This window comes from Octopus sinensis, linkage group LG17 (genome assembly GCF_006345805.1).
Source record: "Octopus sinensis linkage group LG17, ASM634580v1, whole genome shotgun sequence".
Classification (NCBI taxonomy): Eukaryota; Metazoa; Mollusca; class Cephalopoda; order Octopoda; family Octopodidae; genus Octopus; species Octopus sinensis.
Window position 1 is genome coordinate 22,117,292 of NC_043013.1, and position 19,049 is coordinate 22,136,340.

At 36.3% G+C, this 19,049-nt stretch overlaps 1 protein-coding gene across 1 annotated transcript in view; it reads left to right on the forward strand.

Moving 5' to 3' along the window:
- The window catches only part of LOC115220712 (leishmanolysin-like peptidase), a 125,887-nt gene that overhangs the window by 24,875 nt on the left and 81,963 nt on the right, over positions 1–19,049 (forward strand). The window lies entirely within an intron of this gene.

Sequence of the window (19,049 nt, forward strand, 5' to 3'; positions counted from 1 at the left end):
CCGATAAATTAAGTACCAGTTATGCACTGGGGTCGATGTATTTGACTTAATCCGTTTGTCTGTCCTTGTTTGTCACCTCTGTGTGTAGCCCCTTGTGGGCAGTAAAGAAACTATGACTGTGTGGTCAAGACGTTCACTTCTCAAACAAGTGGTTTTGGGTCAGTACTGTTGTGTGGCACCTTGAGTATGTGTCTTCTACTAAAGAGCAATTGCGTCCATATTCCTTCACACAGCTCTGTCATCCATTGATTTTTTTGCTTTACTTAGCAAAACGATATTGATTTTTTTATTCATAATAATGAGAAAATCACACACACACACACAACATGTTTATATTGAAACAAACACACACACACACACATATACACAGCCTCATGTGCAAATACACACAACGAAGAGAAAATTGGCAAACATATGTCCAACTCTTGACTCAGTAGTTCTGCTTGGAATCAAATAGGATTTGCTGAGTCACACTTTCTAAAAGCAAAGATAAATTTGGATGCATGAGGAGTCAGAATGACTGTCATAGAAGAAAGGAAGAACAAAAATGAAAGGAAAAGTCTGTTGATTGGAATGTGTGTGTGTGTGTGTGTGTGTGCACACGCGCATGTGTATATCTATACACATATACATATATGTACATATATACATATATATTCACACATATATACATGATATACATATATATATACCAATGCCTTGTGAGTGAATTTGGTAGACGGAAACTGAAAGAAGTCTGTCGTATATATGTATATATAATATATATATATATATATATGTGTGTGTTTGTCCCCCTAGCATTGCTTGACAACTGATGCTGGTGTGTTTTCGTCCCCGTCACTTAGCGGTTCGGCAAAAGAGACCGATAGAATAAGTACTGGGCTTACAAAGAATAAGTCCCGGGGTCGATTTGCTCGACTAAAGGCGGTGCTCCAGCATGGCCGCAGTCAAATGACTGAAACAAGTAAAAGATAAAAGATAAAGATACATACATACATACATATATAAATATATATATAATCATATATATATGTGGTGTCCTGTACTCATATATATATATATATATATATATATGTATGCATGTATATATACATGTAGATGTAAGTATGTACATATATGTATGTATATATGCATATATTTTATTTATTTATTATATTACTATATGACCCAACGCACGTGTTATTTCTCTATTTCTCTTCTCCAAGTTTTTATTTATATATATATATATATATAGATACATTTCTCGGCTTCCCTTCCTTGGACTATTCCTTTTTCCTATATTTCTGACAAAGTGATCTGCTCGAAATGTTAAATCCTCCTTTCTTTCCTTTCCTGAGCGTCCAATAACACTATACTTGTTCCACATCCTTGCATTGTTGTGTTTTGTCTTTGTTCATGTTTGGATTAACTATATATATATATATATATATATATATATATATATATATGTGCCTATGTGGTAAGTAGCTTGCTTACCAGCCACATGGTTCTGGGTTCAGTCCCACTGCATGGCACCTTGGGCAAGTGTCTTCTACCATAGCCTTGGGTGGACCAAAGCCTTGTGAGTGGATTTGGTAGACGGAAACTAAAAGAAGCCTGTCGTATATATGTATATATATATATATTTATGTGTGTGTATATGTTTGTCTGTGCTTGTCCCTCCAACATTGCTTGACAACCTATGCTGGTGTGTTTACGTCCCTGTAACCTAGTGGTTCAGCAAAGAAGTCCGATAGAAAAAGTATGTGGCTTACAATAAATAAGTCCTGGGTTCAATCTGTTTGACTAAAAGCAGTGCTCCAGCATGGCCACAGTCAAATGACTGAAACAAGTGAAAGACTAAAAGAATATATATACATACATACAAAGTATGGGGGTGTAGTTCACAGGTGATCTAAATGATTAGGTACACCAAGTAAGTGCTGTAATGGATTACTGGGGCTCCAGGTGACAGCTGAGATGGTAGTTAGGAGCCATTGCAAATTTCTGATGCAGCGGATCTATATAAATATATATATATATATATATATATATATACACACACACACACATATGTACATATATATATATACATACGTGCATATATATACATATTTACGTATATGTGTGTCTCTGTTTTGTAGCTGGAACAAGGAGACGTGTTCTTGTTTCTCTCCTGTCTCAGCTTGATTTACATGTTTGCCACCACAACCTCGTTTAGGATTAGCAGCCCTTCCTGTTTGTTTTCACTGTCCTGTTCGTGTCACCAATTTTGACCCTCTGCAAAATCCCAAATTTTATTTAATTTGCTTTGCGGAAGCAACTGTTTTATCAAAAGCGTATATTGTTGTTAAATGCTCGAAATACGAGACTAGAAAAATAGCCAACAACTGATGAAGGGGCATTCTTTATGTTGTTTGTTTTGTTTTCCATTTGTGTTTTCATTGTTCGAAAGAATAGTTCATGTTCCATGTACTCATGCTTCATACTCTTTTGTTGTACATGTTTCGTGATGTCCTGTGCCCACTTATGCATATATATATATATATATATATATATATATATAGATGTAAGTGTATACATATACGTATGTATATAAGCATAAATATATATAGATGTAAGTATATACATATACGTATGTATATAAGCATATATATATATATATATTATTTATATATATATATATATATATATATATATATATATATATATATATATATATATACTCTTTACTCTTTTACTTGTTTCAGTCATTTGACTGCGGCCATGCTGGAGCACCGCCTTTTAGTCGAGCAAATCGACCCCGGGACTTATTCTTTTGTAAGCCCAGTACTTATTCTATCGGTCTCCTTTGCCGAACCGCTAAGTGACAGGGACGTAAACTATCTTTACTACAAAAAATAACTTAATGACCTAAGTTTTATCATCATCTCCCTCGAAATAGTTACCTTGCACAGCAATACACTGGTCCCAGTGTTCCTGCCACTTTTGGAGTCCAGCCTGGAAGTCATTTTCCATTAGTAAGTGGAGGACCTTTTGCAATTTTCTCTGAATTTCGACAATCATGTTAAAACATTGACCTTTCAGCTGCATTTTCATCTTGTGGAAGAGATAGAAGTCCGTAGGTGCCTAAATCAGGTGAATAGGTCAGGTGCAGAAATGATATGGTGTTATATTGAGAACTTGGTGACAGGGTGCATTGCTGTTGTGAAGAATCCAATTCTTTGTACTCCACAGATTCAGTTGCTTTTACCAAATGTCTTCATTTAAATGCTTCAAGATGTCACAGTAGACAACTATTTAGGAATGTCTTTTTTGGGGGGAAAAATATTTACATTTTATAACAAAAAGAACCATTTTCAATCAGATTGTAGCATTAAAAACATTTGGAACAAATTAGGGATGAAAGGATCTAAAAGCAAAATAAATGGGGTTTATACTGCAAGGTAACAAAAGGACCATAATGTCATTTTGAATTTGCAGGTAAATATTGGTTGCAGGGCTCTGATATGCCAAGAAACTTTTTGGATCCTTAACGTTGTGCTTGGGATGACAAGTGAGCAAGAGCCTTTGTGGTCTGCTGTGCTTAAGAATTCTTACTTGTTGAGCCAAGTGAAATCCTAGTCACGGCTGTTGCCAGTGTCATGTCAATGGCACCTGTGAAATCGTAGTCGTGCAAAAGGCACCCGTGACAGGGACACATAAAAAGCACCCATCAGCACCCATTACACTCTTGGAGTGGTTGGCATTAAGAAGGGCTTCCAGCTGTAGGAACCATGCCAAAGCAGACAACTGGGGCCTGATGCAGCTCTCCAGCTTCTCAGTTCCAGTCAAACCGTCTGATCCATGCCAGCATCGAAAGCAGACGTTAAATGAGGATGATGATGATGATGCTTATGGCCTGTGATAAAAATAATGAACTTGTTGGAACTGATGTACAAGATTAATCAGTTTATTGTGTCTGGTGTTGAAGATAGTGATTTACTAAAACCGTTTAGGCCAGTATTAAATTGAAAGAAAATGTACTTTGTTTATATTTTGAATTCTTTAACTTGCCAATTTATATTTTCTGCTGATAATAGCAAAGCTAATGAAATAGTGGTTTGAACTAGGAATATCAGAGTGTGTTCTTTTTGTTGGTAGCAAGTAGACATCACTTATTGTGGTTGTACAAAAACCAAATAAAGACATAGTGACTACAAGGTGGCATTCTGTTATATGATTTCTTTTCCATTCTTATCAACCTTGTAATATTGAGGTAATCTTTCACTCTTTAGCTGGTATGGAATATTTTGTAGAATTCATCTGAGAATTAGTCCTACCAAATTAAAATAGAGGGTAAGAAATTACCTCCTGTTGGTTTGTTGAAATGCACCCAAATGCCTTTTGGTACAAAAACTGAGTACTGTTTTACAAAGTGTAATAGAAAGGACTTTGTGGAATGATAACGAGAGTCAAATAGTCAAACAGGATAACATTATATTTGGATGCATCTGGTTCTGAGGAATTGAACTTGAACACAAAACTTTGATTGACAAATAGATGAAGGCATACCTATTATTTCAGGGAAATGTATCTATAATTGTTACAATTAATCATTTTTGGGATATTCAATTTCAAAAGAAAATGTTTGTCTAGATTGATGTTTGGTTTTGAACTCTTTGGCATTCGGGTTCCTCTGTCAAATCTAATGCTTATTTATTTGCATTGTTTTGAATTAACCATGCATTGCTTCAAGATTTGATGATGTGATTGCTTATTTTTAGAATGACATTGTAGGGTAGGTGTGAGAGACCAGACACAGCTGGTTTGAACACAAAACAGGTAGGATATTTTAGCTGGATGTGGCTGGTTTAAATGCTGAAGACCTGATGGTTTTGATACATCAAACAGGTAGATTATTTGGGCTGGATATGGATAGTTTAAATGCCAAAGAGTTAATTACAAAGAACTGAAGTCTGTTTTAGGATTGGGAATTTTGCATGGCTGACATTTGTTAAAATATTCTGAAATGATTGAAGCATTTGTGAATTTGCTCCTAAAAGATGTTGAAATTTAGTTGGATAAATGTTAAGTAAATAACACTCAATAATTTAGAAAGCAATCTTGTTGAGAATCTGAAGCAAATGAAAGGTATCTGATATTAATGAATGATCTGCAACAGAAATTACATTGCAGGGTGGCCACCCGGTGCCATTCTGTTTGTCCTTATACTAACAGGGTTACTTTGTGCTTCTGCTTGGATGAGTGGCTAGATCCATGCGTCTTTGATGTTGTTCTCTTCTGTTAATAAGTAGATGTGATATAAAAGAAAAATAATCAAGTTCCAACACCCAAAATTGTCAGCTTTGTTATGCATTTTGGAAACAGCAATGTTTTTATTTTGTGAAACGGAATTGCGACTTTGGTTCATGCAGAGCAAATCAGATCTAAAAACCCACTTGAAACAAGTGAGGCAGATGGGGCAAACGTGTGGCTAAATGGTCTTTTGAAGGACATGAACTACTTGGAGTTTCATGTTTTGATGATTCAGGAAGATGCAAAGACACTGGTATTATATTGCATTGTAGAAGCAATACTAAATTGTTTGGAATAAAAATTATAAATGTTCCAGCCATCAGTTATGCAATCCTGACTGCTGTTTGTTGAAATAATGCTATGTTTTATAAAGCATAAGATGCCACGTGCATGTGTGTGTGTGTGAGTGTGTAAACCAATTTATCTAACTGGACAGATGTTAGGCAGTCATGAAGATAACAAAAAAGAAACAGCCTTATGATTGGCAATGCCCCTTAACTTGCAGCTTTAAACAGACTGTTTTCCTATCCATTGCATTGCACTTTCAGTAAGTGTTGTTAATTCTTTGTTATAGAAATTTTCCTTGTTGAACAATTTATTGCAATAGCTAAATTCTTGTCTTGTGAAGCATTTTCCTCCTAACCAAAAATAAAATGTTAATTTTAAAATTAAAAATATCAAATTGGTTTTAATCTGCAAGTGTCCGCATAATCACTGAGATTGTTGATTTGATCCTGTTATAAAAACACAAATGAAATTGTAAGATTTCTCTATCAAGTCTTTGGAATGTTTATGGTTTCCTTCCATCCCATCACTTTCCACATTTGAATTATTGATCTTCAACCCTATTACATCATGGTTGTCTGCAACTCTCAGCATTTGAGAGGGTGTTTGTTTTTAAAATGTTTGAACTAAACTGTTTCTCATTTATTAAAAATTTTTGTTTTCAATTCTTAGAAGGTTTGGGGTTTAAAGTGTGGCTCTGTGGTGGGGAGAGGTTTGCTTTGCAATCACAATTTCTGAATCACTAACAGTGTAAATCTAAAACCAAAATCTATTACTTTCATTCTCAAGAGAGATTTAGTGGAAGGAATGGTAAAATTCCACAATGTAAAACTATGTGAATTTACTGTTAATATTGTCCTGTGTGTTATGAAACCAATCAATTATTATTTGAAAGGAGACAGTTAGGGGTGGGCCTAAAAGTGTTGCTGATTGAACCTACTATATGTTTGATAATGTCACCTTGTTTGTTCTTAGTAGGATTAATAAGTCCACTTTTAGGGCCAGCTAAGGAATTTGGTCTATGGTCTTTTAAAGAACCATGGTGAGCTAAGCAATCTCCATTTTGTCATCTCACTTAAAAAGGGAGGCTAAATGTTTTGCTCCTTTTTAATTGAGATTCGTGGATTATAATTTCATCCTAGTCATGTAATAATGTATGGTGTACAAGACTTGTTCTCTTCCCTTGAGGAATGGCATGACTTTGGCTGGTTTATTTCTCAATGCCAAGAAAACCAAGTACATAACCAGGGATGAGAATGGAAGCCACCCACCTATTTGTTCCAGTGATGACTCACAGCTCAAGGAGGACAGTAGACTCTGAGTTCTAAATTGATGACCTTACTAAAACCAAGGGAATTCAGTGATTCCTGGCTTAGCATGATGAGATGTATTTCAGTTGAATAATAAAAAAAAAAAATAATAATAATAATAATACTTTCTACTATAGGCACAAGGCCAGAAATTTGTGAGGGTGGGGTAAGTCGATCACATCAACCCCAGTGTTCAACTGGTACTTATTTCATCAAGGAGTGGCTGTGTGGTAAGTAGCTTGCTTACCAACCACATGGTTCCGGGTTCAGTCCCACTGCGTGGCACCTTGGGCAAGTGTCTTCTACTATAGTCTCAGGCCGACCAAAGCCTTGTGAGTGGATTTGGTAGACGGAAACTGAAAGAAGCCTGTCGTATATATGTATATATTTATATACATGTGTGTGTGTGTGTATGTTTGTGTGTCTGTGTTCGTCCCCCTAGCATTGCTTGACAACTGATGCTGGTGTGTTTATGTCCCCGTCACTTGGCGGTTCGGCAAAAAGAAACCGATAGAATAAGTACTGGGCTTACAAAGAATAAGTCCCGGGGTCGAGTTGCTCGACTAAAGGCGGTGCTCCAGCATGGCCGCAGTCAAATGACTGAAACAAATAAAAGAGTAAAAGAGTAACCCCAGAAGGATGAAAGGCAAAGTCAACCTCATCAGTATTTGAACTCAGAACATGAAGATGGGCAAAATGCCAGTAAGCATTTTGCCTGGCGTGCTATCAATTCTGTGTGTATAAATATATATATATATATATATATATATATACACACATATATTCATATATGCATATATATATATGTGTGTGTGTGTGTGTGTGTATATATATATATATATATATATATATATACACAAATACATGTATATATATATATATATATATATATATATATATATATATATATATATATATATACAGACATACAACCTCAACTATACATATATATATATACATGCACACACATATATATATACACATGCACACACTCACATAACGGGCTTCTTTCAGTTTCTATCTACCAAATCCACTCACAAGGCTTCGGTCAGCCCGTGGCTGTAGCAGAAGACACTTGCCCAAGGTGTCACACAGTGCAACGAGACAACTGTACTACCCTACTCGTTATTGCTGTGAAGATTTTGTAATTCAAAAGGAAAATTAATGGAGACAGATTTTTTAGTAGCTTGACTGTTGTAATATGATCTCTCTTAAAGTTTCTTGACTTCAATAAGAGAACAAATGATGTTAACTGAGTCATTTGTTTTCTCGTTCAGATCACTACGGACTGTGATGATGCTGCTTTGATTAAAACGGAAACTAATCATACTACAATACACTACACGGTTTATGGTGTTGTCTCTTTTGTTGTTTATTCCGTATGTGTTGTTGTCTATTATGACACATTTTATCTATAATATGTTTATTATTATATAGTATTTTGCTGTAATATTTCCTTTTTTAGATTTAAATTTCAGATTAACAAATCTGAAATCTTTTCAAATAATAACACAAAAAAGGAAGAAAAAAAAAAATTGATTCTGAAAACTGAAATTCAAACTCAAGTGAAAAATTCAATTAAAAAAAAAAAGATAGGAAAAAAAAAAAACAGAAACAAACTGAAAATTCTTATATTGATTTAAATTGAAATTCCGCTTTTTTTTTTTACTTATTACTTGCATATGACTACCATCCACCCTCACATTCTATTCAATATATTTAACCACTGAAATATTAAATGCCACAGTTTAATTCATATTTGCTGATTGATTGCATGCCTATCTCTTCTGATATCTCAAACACTAGACAAGCTAGGAAGTCCAAATAAATTCTATATAGAGTTACGAAACAATTATAAAAATGAAATTGCTTTTGTTTTCTACAAGCATCAATTTGATTGTCCCATTCGTTTTACTTCTGTGGGGTTGGAGAGAATCCATGCAGATTACTTTCTAGTAATCTTAATTAAATTTCCATTGTAAAATCAAGCAAAGAAAGAAAACAAAAATGTTTCTCTTGATGTTTAAACTGCTTTCCTTTTTTTTTTTTTTCCCAAATTTTGCAGTTTTAGAAAGTTATTTGAATATCAAATACAAGACCCAGCTTATAAAGATGAGGCACAAAATACAAACACACACATACACACATGCACACACACACATATACATACACACACACACACAATTGAAATCAATAGAAATATACAGAAATATATTATTATATGCTAATTCAATTTCATTCAAAAATGAATGAGTATAATAATGTAATAGTGCCCCAGCATGGTCTTGGCTGTCATGGCAAAACAGACTAAAGAACGTAATATTTATTATTATCGATGCAGGTATGACTATGTTAGTTAAGTGTTCAATCCCACTTTACTGCACTTTAGGCAAGTGTCTTCCACTATGGCCTCAGGGCCAACCAATGTTTTCTGAGTGAATTTGATTGAAGGAAACCGTGTAGAAGCTTATCACACACACATACATATAATATTTGTAGACAAATCAGTGTATATATGTTATTATTATTACATATTATCATATAGTTATTATTGTATATAAAGACTTTTATAATCACTCTTTCTCTGTAACTTCAGGTTTGTTTACAAATATTATATATGTGTATATGTATATATATATATGTGATACACACACACACACACATATATATATATATATATATATATATATATATATATATATATATATAATATATGTATATATCAAAATTTAAGATGAGGGTGAGAAATTTGATATTAATTTAATTAACATCGATTTCACACCAGTGGTCTAGCATATAAAAATCTGAAGGTTCAGTAAAATTGTATTATATACATATGAGAGGGATGACCACTATGTGGACAACCCTTATGCTAGAAGTAGATCTGCTATGGTCTTACCACTAAGAAATGTTCTCAAGAAAAATTTAGCAAAACAACCAAAACGTAATCAAGCAAGACAAAAGAAAAGCAATAAAAATATGGATTATTCACATACATGTTTCTCTATTAACATATTATGTAATTTTACTTACGTAGATCTTCGGTGTGACCGTCTAAATAAATATAAATTGCAGAACTATATACTATAAATATATATATATATATGTGTGTGTGCTTGTGCTTGTGTTTGTCCCCTTAATACCACTTGACAGCCTGTGCTGGTTTGTTTACATTCATATAACTTAGCAGTTTGGCAAAAGAGACCAATAGAGCAAGTACCAGACTTTAAAAAATAAGTCCTGGGGTTGATCTGTCTGATGAATACTTTTGAAGGCAGTGCCCCAGAATGGCTGTGGTCCAGTGACTGATATAAGTAAAGATAAAAATATAGTCATTAGTTTGTTTTTGAAGGCAAATACCCGGCCATACTGGAGCAGTGCCTTCATATATAGAGAATTATTTTCTTTGTTTTCATTCCTTACACTTTGGGTCAATAATTTCTTCTGGTTCTATAAAAACATGGTCAGGATGCACATTGAATGTCGACCAGCTCATTTTTGGTTAGCTATTGAAGTTCAATTTCAGTTTTCTACATTTTCCTATTCATATTCTTCAATCTCTGAACTTGACAGTTTTATCGATAAGAAATTTCGAACTAGGGGACAACAACAGAAAAGAAGAAAAAAAATCAATGAGAATATGATGAGTAAAAAAAACAAATTAAAATAATAAAGATAACTGAATGGAAATGTGCCATCTCTGTTTTATAATGTTTTATAAGAAATATATTATTTTGTTTTATATATGTACAGAATATATCTTTTAAAGATATGAATGCACAATATATACTCAGAAAGAGATTCACCAAAGATAAATTAATACATAAATAAATAAAAAAAAGAGATTTTTCTGCCTAGAAAAATAGAAAAATTGTATAAATATGAGAAAAAAAAATTGTATGATGAATGTTTTTTTCTAAACATTCACTTTTTTTCTTAAAAGTGCAGTTTTATACAATTTCTCATTTTTCAACTAAAAGTTTTGAGGTTTCATATGAAAAAATAAAAATGAAAAAAAAACATGAACCATTGAGTTGATAAGTTATGTGTTTAAAAGGAGAGCAATAGAGTATAAACGGAAAAGAATTAGAAGTGATTTTGTGAAGCATAACAAAGACAAACATAGATGTCAGGAATTAGAAGACTGATAAATCATCATTGGCCAATAGCATTTTTATAATCCTATTATACTCTGTTCTAATCAACTGGATTAACATGTCAGGTAAATCTGTCTGGTCCATAGAACCGTTTGGTCTTTAATGAAATGCGATATCATTGGCAGATGCACAGGCGTGTGTGTATGTATGTGCATGTGTATGTATGTGTGTGAATGTGTGTTTGTATATGTTTATATTTGTGTATTTGTATGTTTGTATATGTATGTAGTGAAGGTGCATGGCTCAGTGGTTAGAGTGTTGAACTTATGATCGCGATGTTGTGAGTTTGAATACCGGACTATGCTGCGTGTTGTATTCTTGAGCAAGGCACTTTATTTCACATTGCTCCAGTTCACTCAGCTGTAGAAATGAGTTGTGACGTCACAAGTGCCAAGCTGTATTGGCCTTTGCCTTTCTCTTGGATGACACCGGTGGCATGGAGAGTGGAGGCTGGTATGATGGGCGACTGCTGGTCTTCCATAAACAACCTTGCCCTGACTTGTGTCTCGAAGGGTAACTTTCTAGGTGCAATCCCATGATCATTCATGACCAAAGGGGGTCTCCGCATATGTATGTATGTATATATAAGTATCATCATCATCATTTAATGTTCGCTTTCCATGCTGGCATGGGTTGGACAGTTCGACTGGGGTCTGAGAAGCCAAGAGGCTGCACCAGGCCCCAATCTGATCTGGCAGTGTTTCTACAGCTGGATGCCCTTCCTAATGATAACCACTCTGAGCGTGTAGTGGGTGCTTTTTACATGCCACCAGCACGGGGACCAGAGGAGCTGACATCGACCACGATTGGATGGTGCTGTTTATGTGCCACCGGCACAGAAGCCAGTCAAGGCAGCACTGGCATTGGCCACATTCGGATGGTGCTTTTTATGTGCCCCCGGCACGGGGTCACAACTACAATTTCCATTATAAATGTATATATGTAAATGTTTGTATATGTATGTATACATGCGGTATCGTTTATCTGCAAAACCAATAAAATAGTTATATATATACACTCATAATACAGTATTTACTCTGTTCCATGTGAATTTGTATTGGTACCTGTCTTTTATCCTTTACTTGCTTCATTCATTGCGTTACAGCCATGCTGGAGCACCACTTTCAAACAGATTGACACCCCAGTACTTATTCTTTAAGTGTGGTGGTTATTCTGTCAATGTCTTCTGCTGAACCGCTAGATCAGTTAAGTGGTGGTGGGTATCAAACACAACACAAAGACACATCCATACACACAATGGGCTTCCTCACATTATCCATTTATTTACTTACAAGGCATTGGTCATCACAGGGCTATAGCAGCAGACACTTGACCAAGGTGCTGTGCAGGGGAACCGAACCTCAAACCGTGTGGTCGCAGAGTGAGCTCCTTAACCACTCAGCCACCGTGCCTGCGCCTAATTTATGCCTTTCTCTTTTTGGTTTGGTGTTGGGGAAAGAATTTCAACTTTGGCCTTCATAAACCTTCTCAGACTTGTAGCATTGGTTTACGTCGCTCTTGGACTGCTGCAAGTCATTGGTTGCAAGAAATCAAAAGTGCAATGTGGGCATTTCATAGACGATGTTTCCAGATGAGGAACCGAGAGTGGGCTAGGAAGGTGGGAGATGTGAGGAAGAAACCAGAAGTGCTTGAGTGAAGGTGGCACGAAACCATCCAGCTCTTAGAGGCAGAGAAATGGGGAGAGAGACAAACAGACAGAGAGAAAGAGAGAGTTAATGTAAGTGATGCAGGATTATTGTCTAATAACTTTTTGAAAAATGCATGTTCTTTTATGGAATTTTGCAGAGAAAGGCTTTTGAAGTAGATTACAATTATATTGATAAAATATTGAAAAGTAATATAATGATTGCAGATTTTTGTGTCTGTAGATGGCAATGTAGAGGGGTATGCCTTCTTTGACACTGCAGGGCTTTTCTCCCTGCCTGAGCTTATTAACTTTAAAGTGAGAGACACTCTGTGCAATCAAATCCCACGTTTCAGACTTGGTACTCTGACCACAATGGCTCAGTAGGCCAAGTCAGCTGCAGTAACCAGTAAGCTGTAGGTTTTACATTGGAGTGGCCTTTCTCTGGGTGAACACCTTACAAGGCCGGAGAGCTCTGCCTATCCTGGAGTTGCCAGAAGGGTATCAAAGAGGGTATTGGACCACCTAAAGGACTCCCCTCTTTGATTTGCTCTCAAGGTTAATTCCCCCACTCACCCACCCACCCACCAGCATTTTCCTTTCTTAAGGCAGTGAGGGTTCCTTAGCATGCTAATTAACCCAACATTTGGGGCCCTGACAGGTGCTCATATTTTGTGTCAGAGCAAACCTGGGAATAATAATAGCTGAAAGATGGTCCCACATTTCTCAAAATTCTGGACCCAGTTTCATGTCATTTCCATGACATTTTACTGCAAATATATGAATAAAATATTTGTTTTATCTAATTTTATTTTAAGGAATTTTTTTTTGTTGAAAATTAGCATTCATTTCATCATTTTGTATAAGTACCAAGAAATTTGGCTAAAGTTAAATTATATTTATTGTATGTCTGGTTTGGTGCCCCTGTCACCAGTCCTCATCTGTTTCCAAGCAAGGTAATATTTCCCTATGGCTGGACATGTTTTTCATGCTGAACTTATCGAACGAGATGACAAAAGACCGAGATACCTGGCACCTTTCTCTCTGCTCAAGAAGACCTGTCCTTCACAGCAGAAGTGTGAAGGCTGCTCCACCTGGTGGAGAGGATTGGTCTGCAAGAGTCCTGTGCCACTGCCACGTGAAAAGCACTGATGCCAGTGCCACGTTAAAGGCACTCAGGACACAACTGCAAAGGGACGGGCATTAGGAAGGGCATCCAGCCAGAGGAACCAAGCCAAAGCAGACTGGAACCTGGTGCAGCTTCCCAGCTCTGGTCAAAGCATCCAACCCATGCCAGCATGGACAATGGACGTTAAATGATGAGGACGACGATGATGATGATTGGAATTGAATAACTTCACTTGTATGACTGATGCTCTTTCACAACAATTGTGTGATGTCTTGACCAAGGTACACACACACACACACACATACACACACACAATGGGGTTTCTTTTAATTTCCATCTACCAGATCTACTCACAAGGCTTTGGTGGACCCAGGGCTCTAGAAGAAGACACTTGCTAAAGAAACCATGCAATGGAACTGAATCCAAGACTTCTTAAGCATGCACCTAGCTAGATCTCATCAAAAAAGTGATAGCAGGGTAGTCATGGGTGGACGACTTTGATCACGGATCTGCTCAATCAAGGCTGACCTCAAACAGAACAACAACACCATCCTAAATATTACTCCTTTTCAATACCCTGGCACAGCAGCATCCGTATCATGTATTCTATTCTATTCAACTCAGTCACCTCTTAACATTATAGAAAGCTTTTCCAGCAAACAAAATAAACACCACAACACAAACATCAATGAATTGTGATACAAAGATTCACCCCCCCCCCACCCCACCCCGCCCCGCCCGTCCATCTCTTCCTCCAGAAATTAATTCTGCAATTTGTCTGCTGAGTAGCACAAGAGGTGCAGCTCTTAGTTATCTAACTTCTTTTCCTTGTTTCAATCATTAGACTGCGGCTATGCTGGGGCACCGCATTAGGGAATCTTAGTTGAACGAATCAACCCTGACATTTATTTTCTTTTCAAGCCTGGTACTTATTCTATCAGTCTCTTTTGCTGAACCGCAAAGTTACTGGGATGTAAACACACCAGCACCAGTTGTCAAACAGTGGTAGGGGGCAAGCACACACACACACACACACACATACGATTGGCTTCTTTCAGTTTCATTCTACTAAATCCACTCACAAGGCTTTGGTCAGCACAGGGCTATAATATAAGACAGTTCTTCAAGTTAGTTACATTGGAAAACTGAACCTGGAACCATGTGGTTGGGAAGCAAGCTTCTTACCACACAGCCACAACTGTGAAATTATTGAAAAAGTGCTGAAACAGTAACAACAACAACAACAACCACAATAACGATGATAATAGTAATGAATGATTAAATTAGTAAAGATTTCTGGGGAAATGGTAAAGGTAGAAATGTGTCCGACACGCTTTGCATCGAGGTCTTATGGAATGTAAATTACGTAACAGTTCTCTTTTTTTTCTCTTTTCTCTTTTACTTGTTTCAGTCATTTGACTGCGGCCATGCTGGAGCACCGCCCTTTTAGTCGAGCAAATCGACCCCGGGACTTATTCTTTGTAAGCCCAGTACTTATTCTATCGGTCTCTTTTGCCGAACCGCTAAGTGACGGGGACTTAAACACACCAGCATCGGTTGTCAAGCAATGCTAGGGGGACAAACACAGACACACAAACACACATACACACATATATATATACATATATACGACAGGCTTCTTTCAGTTTCCGTCTACCAAATCCACTCACAAGGCGTTGGTCGGCCCGGGGCTATAGCAGAAGACACTTGCCCAAGATGCCACGCAGTGGGACTGAACCCGGAACCATGTGGTTGGTTAGCAAGCTACTTACCACACAGCCACTCCTGTGCCTATGTTCTTTACTTGGAATCCAAACTGAGTTAAAAACCTGGTTTTTCTGACCATTACTACAGGCATGGCGCTTCCTATTATAATAACAATGATGAATATGGTGGTGGTGGTGGTGGTGGTGGCGATGGTGGTGATGACAGCTATGATAATATTTCTCTTGTAAAGAGAAAATAAACTGAGAACATGTCTTCCACATAATATGATAAAGTATATGGAATCGAGTATGTTGTTGAAATCTCCCACTCCCATTACTAGAAGAGGTGGGGATTGGGGTGAGGAGAAAAAAAGTATATAAATAAACTGAATAAAACCGAGTAATGCTCTGTGTAAATTATTGTATTTATTTCGAGCAGGAGAAAAATTTGCAAAGCTGGGTGGAAAATTATAGCTTATTTCTTCTCCTTTCAACTCTAGATGGGTAATTTCTAGCAGCCTAGTAATTTTCTACAAGATGCATCTTAGCATGAATTCTCTCCTAAGAGGGATAGTTAAGTAGATAGATAAATAGACATACAAACTTGGCTAGAAAGTAACATAGGGAGAGAATGGCTGAATGAGCTGCAAAGATAGGAGAAGAGAGATAAATATATGTGAGGAGATAAATGGATGAAGGAAAAGATAGATCAGAAATTTTTGGTAGATGTTGAGAAAGATTTCAGTTTCTGATTAATCCTTTGGATACCATTTTGCTTCATTAATGTCACTTTACAAAATGTCATTTTACAAAGGCACCATGAAGCTGTGTCTCATTTCTCTTGCCTTACAAATTCTGGTCATCTTCACTCTTTATTCAATACCCAGTTGTATTTCTCTCATTCATTCCTGTAACATAACTTTATTTCTCTCATTCCTTCCTGAAACTCAGTTTTATTTCCCTCATTCCTTCCTGAAACTCAGTTTTATTTCCCTCATTCCTTCCTGAAACTCAGTTTTATTTCCCTCATTCCTTCCTGTAACATAATTTTATTTCTCTCATTCCTTCCTGAAACTCAGTTTTATTTCCCTCATTCCTTCCTGAAACTCAGTTTTATTTCTCTCATTCCTTCCTGAAACTCAGTTTTATTTCCCTCATTCCTTCCTGTAACATAATTTTATTTCCCTCATTCCTTCCTGAAACTCAGTTTTATTTCTCTCATTCCTTCCTGAAACTCAGTTTTATTTCTCTCATTCCTTACTGAAACTCAGTTTTATTTCCCTCATTCCTTCCTGTAACATAATTTTAATTCCCTCATTCGTTCCTGAAACTCAGTTGTATTTCTCTCATTCCTTCCTGTAACTCTGGTTTGAGTCAAAATTGTAGAAAGGAAATATTATCGTAGTTTGTGGTATGTAGTGGTGACCAGACATTTCAAATTGATGCTGAAATTACATCTTCAGTCTGTGCATACAATGATTAGCCTCCAAAAGGGAACACAAGAAACCTAAAGGACCATGAACCCATGTATTTAAGGGAAGAGACAATATTCTAACAGTTTTATTGTTTGAGTTGAGGGTCCACTCTATGTGATGCCATTTGCTTTTACTGCATGGTCTGGCTTACAAATCAACACAGTCACTAGTTTAAGCATTCAAACATTGTCTCTATCTCTCCAAACCCTGCTGCATTTCTCATGGAGTTTTTGGTCCTCAAAAGTTGTCTTAATATATTAGTCAATCTGCCGGGTTTTGGCTGTCAATTTTACTCTGCAAAATTCAATTTATATCAAATATGCAGTAAATGATCTTCAGTCATATTCACCATTGTTTTACCTCTGGAAGAAATTATGTTTATGATATTAATATGATTCCTTTAGCTTCAAAAAAAAAAAGAAAAAACAAGCAGTATTTCAGGTTCCAAAAAACAAAGTTTTCCATGACATTGAAATGAAAATTAAATTTTGTCAAGTTATTTTTGTACATTATTAAACAAAAGCTTATAAAAAAAAAAGAAAACAAAAACATCGGACTTAATTGAAAAAAGGAGTGACAGATGAGAAAAATGAAATTTAGAAAGATTTTCATATTATTATTGTTATCATTATTGTTGTTGTTGTTATTATTATTATTATTATTATTATTATTATCTTTTTTTTCTCTTGTCATCTCCCCGCTCCCGTTCTTTCTTTCTTTTGTTGTCCCCTTTCTCCCCTTTTACCTTTGCCTTCTTATTCTCTAAAATCCCAACAACTTGATGTTGTTCCCTTAGATTTTGAGATCTTGATGTAATATTTTGGCCCGTGGTCATCCCACCCACTGCAACTCTTACCCTACCCTACAACCCCCTCTTCATAATTAGCATCCCTGTTGATGGATAAACAATACAGCCACATGGCCACCACCACTTTTATTTGGGGATTACAGTCGCACAAAAGTACAATACCAAAATCAATGATGACCCAAAAAACAAAAAAGTATCATTTCTAAGAAGACTAAATGTTTGTTGTGAATTGTTACTCTTTCTCTTACTTGTTTCAGTCATTTAACTGCGGCCATGCTGGAGCACTGCCTTTAGTAGAGCAAATTGACTCCAGGACTTATTCATTGTAAGCCTAGTGTTTATTCTATCGGTCTTTTTTGCCGAACTGCTAAGTTACGGGGACGTAAACACACCAGCATCGGTTGTCAAACGATGTTAGGGGGACAAACACAGATACACAAACATATGCACATACACATACATATATATATATATACATATATATATATATATACGACAGACTGCTTTCAGTTTCCATCTACCAAATCCACTCACAAGGCATTGGTCTGTTCGAGGCTATAATAGATGACACTTGCCCAAAGTGCCATGCAGTGGGACTGAACCCGGAACCTTGTGGTTGGTAAGCAAGCTACTTACCTCACAGCCACTCGTATGCCTGTTGTTAATAATCTCATAATTCTTCAAACTATTGACCTCATCTTTAGACTTTAGACTTGGAGCAATCTTTTCATCGGTCTCATCTTCGCCATTGTCATCTTTATGAGATGCTTCATGCTTAGATGTGTACAAAGAGTCAGAGCAGTTTCATCCTAGGAATCTTTATTTAAGCTAACGATAATAACATTTTTAATTATAAGGCTACTAATACATATAGCTCTTTCTGCTACAGGTACAAGGCCTAAAATTTGGGGTGGGGGAGGGGATTTTGTCGATTATTTTGACCCCAGTACTCAGCTGGTACCTATGTTATCGACTCTGAAAGAATGCAAAGTTAACTTTGGCAGAATCTGAACTTGGAAGATAAAGACGGACGGAATGCCATTAAGCTTCTTGCCCAGCGTGCTGATGACTCTGCCTTACACCAAGCAAATAATTAAAACTTACCAAAGGTGTCGCACAATGAGATTGAACCCAGAACCCCAAGGTTGTTCAGCAAACTCCTTAACCAAACAACAATGCCTGCCTCTTCCCATTAATTTCATTTAAAAAAAAAAAGAGAAAACCAATCTAACATCAACTTATTTAAATGAAAAATAT